Genomic DNA, 8,281 nt, shown 5'->3' with positions numbered 1-8,281 from the left:
TGCACCTTTTGAAGTCTTCTTGATGCTTGTAATGTAAATGCCAAGATGTAGATGAAGACTTGTAGATGGTCTTGAGTTCCTCTTGAGTGTAAAATAAAGAACTTGAACTCAAGAGATGGTGTAGACCAATTCTCACTTCTAATGCTCAAATAATGCTTCTCTAAAGTTGGGATTAATTGTTAATTAATGAGTAGCATTAGAGGTATTTATAGGTGAGCTTAAGAGAGCATTATGGGCAGGAAATCAGGCTCTAACGATCGTATTCTGGGACGACCAGTCGACCAGAAAGAGCCGTTATAGCAAAATATAGCCTTTGGGGCACTTTCAGGTAGTCACCGGTCGACCGAGACTTTTTACCGGTCGACCATCTATGGTCTCGGACAGTTCCGATCGACCGGGGCTTCCAACAGGTCAACTGGGGCTTCCAGTCGGTCGACCGCCAACATGACAGACTCTGTTTTGACAATTGCTATCACACTAACTAGTCGTTAGTGTTTTGATCATAAACTTTTTGGTCCGACCTTGGAATGACCTAAAATCAGTTGCATTGAAATCGTGACTTGATTTTCTACAACGCCTATGAAGGTTTCATCTCCTGATACTGACTTTAAGATTATCCAAAATACCCTTAAGTTAGGTTAATGTGGTTTTCACAGAATTTCACTAGAACACATTTTTCCTAATATGTTCCTCACCACTTAAAGACTCTCCATACTTGGTTATGGTATGCTTTATGGTCATTCTAGTATGATGCAATGCACATGCATGTGGTGAGTGCACATATATATGTGGAAGTTACAAATTATATTAAAAAGGACCAATCTATCATAGTGGTCTTCTTCACTTGAACCTTCCACTCTTTGGCACTTCATCTTCTTTTCTTCTTGTTTGCAATTCCATGTCTTTGAGCTTCATGTCTTGACATCTTGAAGCTTAAATTCTTATGATATCTTCTTCAAGCATTGATGCCAACTTGTTGATACTCTTCATTTGATGACTTCAATCTTCATTTCTTCCTTTCATTCACCAAATTCGATCTTTGATATGAAGTCTCTACAAAACAATACTTGAAGGAAAATTGTAAAATACCTTCATATGTTTGTTATCATCAAAACCAACTATAGGAGTGTGGGCATATCCCTAATATTTCTAGCATGTAAGTTTTCAGGGAACAAATAGGCTTCCATTGATTCAGTAAGGAAGCTTTCACAATAGAGAACGGAGGTCGGCTTCCAAGGAACGATCCGATCACACAATTTTTCCATTTAGAAATCTCCATCTCTAAAAAACCAGGCGGACAAAGGCCAACTGGGGAAGAGTTTCAGATAACAGGGGGAGGTTATAGAGAGAATGGCCAGCAGAAGGAGGAGACGAGGAGGGAGAAGGGGCGGTGGTAGGGGGAGGTGATGTAACGACAGTGCACTAGGAGCCAAGAAGAGGGGGAGAAGGTTCGGAGGGAGAGGGGGAGGAGGAAGGAGGAAGGAGGAGGAGGAGGAGGGTTGGGGCATGGTTGTAGGTGTGGGTAAAGACTCTAGAGATGATGTTGCCAAAGGAATTGGAGTTTCATAACTTGAGAGAAGATTTGACATTTTTAATCTTCCTAGAGAAGGCAATAAGGGGGAGGGGGAGGGGGAGGATTGAACTGGTTATCCCAAGCCGTTCTAGCAATAGGAAATCCTAATGTTGGGACCACATATCGAAGAGTTAAAGGGCTTGGGACCAAAAGAGGAATAAGGCTAGATGAGTAGGGATATGGGGTTGAGGTTGGAGATGTCCGGGAGGTCAAAAGAGGCATGGGAAATAGAGAAGGAAGCTATCCATGATTCATTGACCAAGACTGTCAAGCTTGTAGGCTACTGTATTCGACTTGCTTCTCATATTGTGCCAGGTGAGCTTAACACTGGACCACCTTAGGTCATTCATAGCTAGGTTACTGAGATAGTCATTAAAAGCATTGACAGAGGAAGGGTCAAGAGGGGTACATCCTTGCTTTACGTGGTTGAATCTGACCACGTTGAAGTCACCTCTATGGCCCTAAGGGAGAGAGCCAGCAAGAGGGGCATTCACATTTGAGAAGAATGGGATAAAGACTTCATTGAGATTAGAAATGGAGAGGTGGATGGACTGAGAAGAGGAAGAGATTTCCACCACTTCGATTTTGGTGGGATTCCAAAGGATCCAGATATGGCCATTAGGGCACTAAGCATAATTGGAGAGGAAGGACCAAGAGGGGGCAATATTACACTCAATACAGGGAGCATTAGATTCAAGAACATTGGTTTTCCAAGAGGCAACAAAGGTTTGAGTGCGAGTTTTTGATGCGGAAGCAAAGATCAACATGCTTGGCCAAGGAGTTGAGACCCTAGAAATTCAAAATGGTCTAGGTAATTAGGAAGATTGGAGATGGGGCGACTGGTGCTCAGATGAGCAAGAGGCAAGCTGGTCACAGCCAGGATCTTTGTTGGCGGAGGGTGGCTCTTATATCTTCTTCTGTATTCTTTGAGAGGAGCGAAACTTGAGGACAAACTTACAAGAATCTGAGAGGGGCTTGGAGACACACGATTGTTGTCGATTGGAAGGGCCAAGTTGATAATGGATAATGGTTGAAAGGATGTGAGAGCCTAAGACGAGTCTGGAGTCACATGAATATGATCAATGCCAGTCGGAAGGACCGAAATGGAGTGTTTTTTAGCAAAGAGCTTGAGGGGCCTAGGAAGATGTAGACCTAAGGGGAATGGTGGCCAGAAAGGTCGAGGAAGAGGAAGCATTTGTTGGTGGAGAGCGATCGACTTGCGGGGAGCTGGAGACGGTTGCTGGTGGAGAGTGATAGACCTGCGGGGGAAGGCCAAAGAGATGGGACAAGCTTGTATTGGAGTCAGAAGACAGAGAAGCAGGGACATGGAAGGTGTGACGAGAATTGCGCGAAGATGGCTGTGAGACTTTTGTGATGATGGGTGTAGGAGGAGGTTGCTTTAGGTTAGAAGGGAAACCTGAGAAGAGGGGTATGTGGATCTTCAAAGCCGGGTGGGTTTAGCCTGATGGGAGTGGGTAGGCGGTTTAGGGGGGAGAGAGGATGGTTGGTTTAATGTGGTGCGTAGGTTCTGGTTTGGTTGGGTTCGACTGAGGCTTCTAGAAATAGTGGAGGGACCCACCACGTGCAAGGGCAGGGTTGAGTGTGGATTGAGAAAGTGGAGATGTGTGTTGAGTGTTCAGATTTCCTTCAGCAGGGATATCAAAGGGGGTGTCATGTGAGAGAGGGGGTTAGGGATGTCTGAGTAGTTGGCGAAGATGGGGGTCGATGGGGATGGGTCGAGCAGCAGAGAAAGTTGATCATCGACCAGAGAGTCAGGGGTGGACTGTTGGGGAGAGTCTTCAACGTTGTTGGAGTCACAGAGAGTTTGGAGGACTGCAAATCTATTGGGTCCAGTGGTCAAAAGAGCTTCACTAGGGAGTAGAGACCGAAGGTCTAGAGGAGGTGGATTTGCTGGGAGTCGAGTAGGGAATTATTCTTTGGCATAGCATTTCTTTGTCTCAGATTCTTGTGTCTCGGCCTTTTTTGGCCACAACTAGGGTTGCGGGACTTTGAAAGAGCAAAGAAAAGACCAGAGGGGATATCTGGGGTTGCCAGAGCAGGGAAGAGTGCTTTGAGCTTCGATGTACGTAGCTATTTGTGGCATATCTTCACTGGAAGCCTGCGCAATAATTGGAACATTGGGGAAATTTGGAATGGTGGTGTAATCCATGGCAATAATGACACTAAGGGGGCAGCCATTCATAGATGACAGGATGTTGAAACAAGAAGCCCTCATCGTTCATTGACGTGATGAAGGAGAAACTTTAATCGAGACTTCAACACATACGTGCAGAGGCTAGAATGTCCATTTTCTCCGTTCTTTCATTGGAGTACAGAGGATTTCTAACTACAGATCTGACAATGTTAAGCCCTTTTGCACACCAGAAATGGAGTGAAATATATATATATATATATTTTTGGGGGGGGGGGGGAATCCATTAGGAATGGAGCTGAAGTCAATCTTGTTGAGTTGGATGTACTGATCCCATTGACGGAGGAAAATTGGCTTCCTTCCAACCTACCAAGGGTCTCTTTCGAGAGCATTCAACTTGTCATCTTCATCAGAGAAATTGAAGATAATAGGTGCCATTATCCAAGAGGTGTGTAGACATCGAACCTCGAATTCTCTGAGAGGTTTTTACAATGTTGAAGGGAGGTTTAGTTCCAAAGAAGTGACTAATCAATTTTTTCAGTTAAAGATTTCCGAATCAAGTAGTCTAGCAGGGCATACTCCAACCTTCTTGTCGTTGACCAGAGGGGGGGGGGACGAAGTGGAGAGAGAGCCCTTCTTTGGTAAGGGAATGAGTGACATCTGAACAGGGAGTTCCAGGGCTTAATGGCTTAGAAGAGGGGGGTTGAGGGAGAGGAATGTTGGGAATGGGTGATCGAGGGGAGAGGGAGAAGATGGGTGGGTGCTGAAGGGATGTTGGGGAGGGGGTTGGATTCTGGCGGTAGAGCCCGGGGGGGTCATGGGTGGAGCTCAACTTAGGTCATGGGGGGAAGAGATGTAAAGAACAACATATTAAAACCACTCACCATGTCTTTTAAAGTTGACCATCCCCTTTGGGCTTGTTATTTGTTGTTTTTGCTGGAATTTTATTCCTTGTGATTCTATGAATGATTCAAAGCCTACTGTGGACTCTGTCCAAATCACGGTTATTAAGCTCAATGGTGCATCTATCTTCTATGGACCAAGGTTATGAAAGTATACATCAATGCAAAAGGAAAATCTAAGTATTTGACTTCTACCACCCTCTGCACAGTTGTATTCTTTGTTTAGAGGTCCTCCCCCAACTGATGATCTGTCGGTTGCACTTTGGAGTGGTACTTGATTATGTACTGAAAAGTTCTGTATCACCTATCCTATTGCTCAATTTGTTCATAATTTACATCTTCCTCCTGTTTTTCGCAATTTTGCTGTCTTTGTCTACCAACACTGTCACTAAACTTATCAAGAAGCATTTTCATCCTTGTTGGAAATCGACTATGGATGTGGAAATGGATGTATTTTAGTTATCGAATGTGGACTTTGATTAATATACCACCATGTAAGGACCTTGTGAACTGTCGTTGGGTGTGCACCATTAAGTATAATTTTAATGGCTCTTTCAAACGTCTGAAAGCTCGCTTGGTTGCTAAAGGTTACACTCAGACTTAGAAGTGTCAAATATTTTGACCCTCTTTAGTTGCACAACTTACTTCTGTTTGTGTTATATCTTTGGCTGTTAATCATTATTGACCTCTCTTTCAGCTTGACATAAAAAAATGTTTTCCTATGTGGTGACTTATCAGAGGAAGTGTATATGGAGTAACCTCCAGGGTATGTTACTTAGGGGGAGAATGCATACAAAGTCTATCGGCTTGGCAAGGCAATCTATGGTTTAAATTAGTCACCACAATTTTGGTTTGATAAGTTGTATCTAGTTATAGATTCTCGCAGTGCTATTTTGATCACTTTGTATTTTTTCGTTGTCAAAGTTCCTAGGTGATATTGGTCGTCTATGTTGATGATTTCGATGTTTCTGGTAATGAACCTTCTGGTATAGAGTGTGTCAAGGCCTATTTACAAAGACATATTCGGATGAAAGATTTGGGGGTCCTTGGTTATTTTTTTGGGAATTTAAGTTATTTGTATCAGGAAAGACATTAATTTACTAAGAGGAAATGTGTCATTGATCTTTTGACCAAGACTGGAGTGTTGGATTGCAAGCCTGTTGACACACCGTGGATCCCCCCATAAAAAAAATTTAGGACTTGTGATGACCGGGAATTTGTGGACAAACATCAGTATCGACAATTGGAAAGTAAACTTATATATAAGCTATAACCAGTATACTATACCTGATATTTTATTTGTTGTTAGGGTTATTAGTTAGTTTTTGGAGAAGCCTAGCTAAGCTCATTAGGAGGCAGCATGTCATAACCTTAGGTATCATAAGGACTAATTTTAGTCCAAAGTAAGCACGGAAAGTTGCTCGAATTCTGATTCAAAGTTTTAGTAAAATTACCAAAATGCCATCAAATGGAGATGAATATAAAATACAAAATGGCATCTTCTGTAATTTGAGCTACTTCCTTTATTCATTTTAAGCTGAAATTGTACCAATGAGATGCTACCTTGGTCCTCTATCACGTAGACTAACCCATGTACTGCCATGTACCAAATAATGAAGCGATATATTTCCCTAGGCATAGTGATGCCTAGAAGGACCTTTTTTAAAAATAGGTCAACAAATATGCCTTTCACTTGCTATTCTCCATCACTACCTGCTTTTGTTTTGGTGATAACCCCAATCACATGACATGTGCTCATGCAAAAGACAAAAACACAAGGGCCCCATTTTTTAAATTTGTGTAGGTATTGTAGTAGGTAGTTTTTTGTTAACTTTTATAGAACAAACAGGTTCTGTACTCTCTTTGTGAAGCCTTTTATGTCAAAATTGTGAAGGAGTTTCTGTTTTCGTTCTTTTTAAATATTCTAAGAACTTTATACCTTTTTTTTTTTTTTGGGGGGGGGGGGGGGGTGGGTGTGGGTGGGCTGTGGTATGGGGGTGAAATCAAAGCCTAGTACATTTAGTAACTATCAAATTATCTGTCCTCAACTCCATCTTATTAGAGTTATGACTGCATTTATAATATATCCTTTTATGTAGTGAACAAAGTATCTCATGATCCAATGTAATGTGTATAAGCATGAATATTTTGTTATCATATATCTGTCTGCCATGTATTTTTCAGAAGGAAAAAAAAAAAAGAGGAAAAATCTGTTTGATATTTTGGGTATCTCACATTTGCATGTTGCTATTCCCTTGCTAGATTTGTCATATTGCTCTTTAAATCTAATGATTTTTCACCAGTCACCAATTATGCCAATTTTTTTGTCTTATGTTACAGGCTTCACATTCAGAATACAAGATTCGAGAGTTTGAAATCAGGAGCATTGTAAGATCAATCCGTTCTTTCAAGGATGATTCTACCATCATTGTAATTTGATCTCAGAATTCAGAGATTGAAATCAATTAAAATTCCTCACCTTAGATCTAACAAATCTTGGTTATAAATGGTGCTATAGTATGCATAAATACATTTGCGAGTGTAGGTTATGTTTCATTGTTAGATATTCATATTAAGTGATGCCCTTCCTTTTGTACCCAGCTGCTTTTCGCCGGGGGTGGGGGGGGCGGGGAACGTGACTGTAATTGTACATATCAGATACTACCGGGTTTTTCGAGTTTTATTTTCTTCCCTTTTGTTAGGTATGATCTAAATGATACCCTTGGAATGTGGCACGTACCTGATTATGCTTGTTATAGACAGTGGTTACCTTTCATTATCATGTTTGGGAATGACAAATTACAGGTTTTGCTGTCATGAAGTAAGCTGATTTTTTGCCAAGTACAGATTACAAAATGGAATCTAAGCTTTTAGACAATGTTATATATATGCACATGGAACATGACACAATAGTTGGAAAGTTTGCAGAACTAATCAAACAGAATCTTTTTGTATTTTTTGGTAAGATCAAACAGAATCACTAATCAAGGAAATGAAAGAAATTTGGTGGTTGTTGAGGAATTTGAGGTCCCCTGTTCTATTAGCGGCAGTTCATGTGTTAGAAACCCTTGTTTGTTTCCTCCATTGTCATGAGATATTTGGGTCCTAGATGAGAATATTTTGTAGGCTTCTTAAGATAATGACATAAAAACGACCCACCATCTAACTTTTGATCAGTTTGTCTATATTACATACCTTTAAATGGATGAAACAATTAGTGGCTCTCTGTTGAAAACAGAAAATGAAAGAAAGGAAATACAAATCTATAGGACGGAGTGGCAGAGATTTTAGGTTGAATTCTTCTAACACCTTCCAAGGCCTACCGAGAGAGACAACCCACCATCCCTCCCTCCACTAAAGTCGATATAGAAATCTTTTACAGTAGCTGTGGTGCATTCCTGTTGCTTAAAGTCAATAATGACTGTCCCATGTCTCACTATTAGAAAAGGAGATGGAGATGGAGATGGAGATGGAAAAGGAGCTTGCCAACCACCTCGGATTTAAAGCCACATGATGATACTACCAAAGGGAAGAATGTTAATACTACATTTGATGAAGCTTACATCATATATTTGTGATTGTTCGGTTAGATTTGGAAGGGATTGTTGTATGACATCACCTTATGAATTTTTATTTATGGGAGAAAGATTGCTA

The 8,281-nt window shown here is 41.2% G+C and overlaps 1 protein-coding gene across 2 annotated transcripts in view; it reads left to right on the top strand.

Moving 5' to 3' along the window:
• Positions 1-7,468, top strand: part of LOC122081822 (mediator of RNA polymerase II transcription subunit 27) — a 64,818-nt gene extending 57,350 nt beyond the window's left edge. For both annotated transcript variants that reach the window (XR_006141233.1, XM_042649147.1), the window contains one exon: positions 6,968-7,468. The gene's annotated coding sequence lies outside the window, so the exon portion shown is untranslated. The remainder of the gene's footprint in view (positions 1-6,967) is intronic.
• The last annotated feature ends 813 nt before the right edge of the window (positions 7,469-8,281 follow it).

Source organism: Macadamia integrifolia, chromosome 6 (assembly GCF_013358625.1).
Source record: "Macadamia integrifolia cultivar HAES 741 chromosome 6, SCU_Mint_v3, whole genome shotgun sequence".
Lineage (NCBI taxonomy): Eukaryota > Viridiplantae > Streptophyta > Magnoliopsida > Proteales > Proteaceae > Macadamia > Macadamia integrifolia.
The sequence above is the reverse complement of the archived record's forward strand: the minus strand, read 5'-3'. Positions and strand labels throughout refer to the sequence as shown.